Raw genomic sequence first — 2805 nt, 5'->3', positions numbered from 1 at the left:
GCCGCCCCGCGCCGCGCGCTCGGACCCGGCACCGCTGCAGACGCGGGTGCCGCTTCCCGATCGGCCGCCGGCGCTGCTGGCGAGGACACGGGCGCCGCGGGTGTGGGAGGCCGAGCCGCAGCCGAGCAGCATGCTGGCCGCCACCCCCACTCGGCGCCCCCCCACCCGCGCCCGGGCTGCTGGGCGGCCGCCGCACCCGCCTCGCCCGCGCTGGCCTGACATCAGCACCCGCGCTCGCCGCGGGCCGGGCCGGGGCCAATGAATAATGCACGCGGGGGCCCGCCCCGCGGGGGAGGGGGAGGGGGAGGGAAAAGTTGGATGACCTTGGGGGAGGGGCCGGCCGAAGCTCAGACCCCACTGGGATCCCCGCTGAGCCTAGCAGGAGCGGGGACCCGCAACCCTCCTGCGGGCTGCAAAGAATTTCAGGGATGCTGGACTCTTTCCTATCTGCGGGGTCAAAATGTGAGCTTCCTTCCCCGCAAAAAAAAAAAAAAAAAAAGTAGAAGCAGTAAGGACTAGAGGCCCCATATTCCCCCATACCCACCTCTCCCCCCCCCCAGCAAAGTAGGGGTGCAGAGAACTAGCTTGACTTGGGAGAGTTGGGAGAGGGGTCTCTGCCCCGAGTGCTCCGAAGAGGCCAGAGCTTAGAGCATGCATACTTCATTGATTCTGAAGGAATCTAAGTGAATGTGGCAAAGTCCTCGGCTGGGCCGCCTGGGCCGGCTGACCATGTGACTGTGGGGTCTGAGTCTCTACTGCCCCTGAGCTCGCTGAAGCCTCCCGCTTTCCATTGCCCAGGGAAAGTAGCATCGCAAAACAGCTACAGCGAGGCATCTCCTGCCACGCTGGGCCTTGCAAAAACAAACAAGCAAACAAAAAGATCCTGCAAAAAGTTTCCCCTGGCTGGGCACAGTGGCCTACGCCCCGCCCCCTGATTAAGTGATAGGGACACTGATTGTAAAGAGAGATAGAATTTGATGCACCTGTGCCTTTCATCTCCTAACCCTCAGCAGATCGTAATCCACCCTCCTGAATTTACCCGGGAGAAAACTGAAGCCCAGAAGGAAGGCCTCTCAGTAACTGTCGGGTCTGGTGTAACAGTCAGGGCCAAAAAGAAGGACCTGAGCCTGAGATGGGAGTTTGAACTGGTCCTGGGGATCCCCTTTTCTACTCTGCAATTCTCTCCAGGAATTTGATTGTTGTGGTAAGGCAGGGTGCTGCTGGGGAAATGAAGCAAAATGCTAAAGCAGAATGAAGCCTGGTAGACGCCATCGCCACCGCCACCCTCAGAGCTGAGACTTGTCCATCAGGCTAGGCACCTAGGCAAACCATTCTGGAGTACAGGAAATGTAAAGGAGGGGACTACCAATACCGCCACTTACTCCTGAGTGGGAGAGCTTCAGCAGCATTCACAAGGGAACTGACCACTACGGGGGAAGGGAGAGACAGTCCCTGTGAGCAGGATGGCAGTCAAGCTGGGCAGATAGCCCAACGGGAGGACTTTCCTGGCCAAAGGGCTCAGGAGTGAAAAGTGGGCTGTAGCAGGGGATGTGGTGGGAGGAGTTAGACGCTGTCTTAGTTACTTTTCTTGTTGCTACGGTGAAACACCCTGGCCAAAACAGCTTAAGGGAGAAAGCATCTATTTGGGCTCCCATCCAAGAGTGGTTCATCATGTCAAGGGAGTTCTGGTGGTGGGAAGCTGCATCTGGCCCTAGGAAGTGGGAAACAATGGATGCTAGCTTCCCCCTTTTCCACGAAGCCCAGGACCCAAGCCTAGGAAATAGCACCACCTTACATCTTGGTGGATCTGCCTGCGTGGGTTCACCTAGTCAAGACAGTCCTGCAGAGGCGCATGCACAGAGAGGCTAATCTAATCCACATAATCCCTCAAAGGTGTGCCTGAAGGCATGTCTCCTGAGGGAGTCCCCTTGTTTGTGTTTCCTGTGCTTGTTTCAGGTACTCTAACACCAGAAGGCATGCTAACTCTCAACAGTAACAGCCCAAGAGGTCCCTGAAGTCACCATGTACCCCACAGCTAGCAGCGATGAAATACTCATCAATCACATAGACACACGCACGCACGCACACACCGTGGGGCATGGATCTTTCCATTTTCTGGGCGGGAAAGTTGAACTCAGAGACATTTCCCTCTTACCCAAGCTCACCAAGGACCAGCCAGAAAGTTATACTCCAGGGCTGGCTGCTGGGGTCTGAGGAATGCACAAAAGGTGGTCCAGCCCCCAGTCACACTGGCCCAGGCACTAGCAAAGGCAGAGGCGCGTGTCTAGGCCCGGCCCCTCTCTTACAGATAGCCTTGTAGGTCACACCACTCCCTGAGTGGGTGGTTTTAGTTCCTCCTCTGTAGCGCAAAGCTAATTATCATTGCCACTCTCGTTGATGACGCCAAGCATCTTGGAGTAATAGTGAATTCCTATTCTATTACAGTGAAGAGAAACCATGGCCAAGGCAGGTTAGAGAAGACAGAGTGTATTGGGCAGGCAGACATGGTTCTGGGGCAGTAGCTGACACCTTACATCCTCGAACGCAAGTAGGAGGCAGAGAGAGGGTGTTAACTGGGCCAAGGCGTGGGTGGGTCTTGAACTCTCAAAGCCACTTCTCCTCCAACATGGCCAGGCCTCCTAATTCTTCCCAAACAGTTCCACTAACTGGGAAACCAAACAGTCAAGTATGTGAGCCTCTGGGGGCCATTCTCATTGCAATCACCACACACACCATGCCACCGCCGGATGCAGCAGGATAGTACAGGATAGACTAGACGCGTAGGGCTGGCAGAGCCGCTGTTTG

The sequence above is a fragment of the Phodopus roborovskii genome, unplaced genomic scaffold (genome assembly GCF_943737965.1).
Source record: "Phodopus roborovskii unplaced genomic scaffold, PHOROB, whole genome shotgun sequence".
In the NCBI taxonomy this organism is placed as follows: domain Eukaryota; kingdom Metazoa; phylum Chordata; class Mammalia; order Rodentia; family Cricetidae; genus Phodopus; species Phodopus roborovskii.
This window is presented reverse-complemented; position numbering follows the sequence as displayed.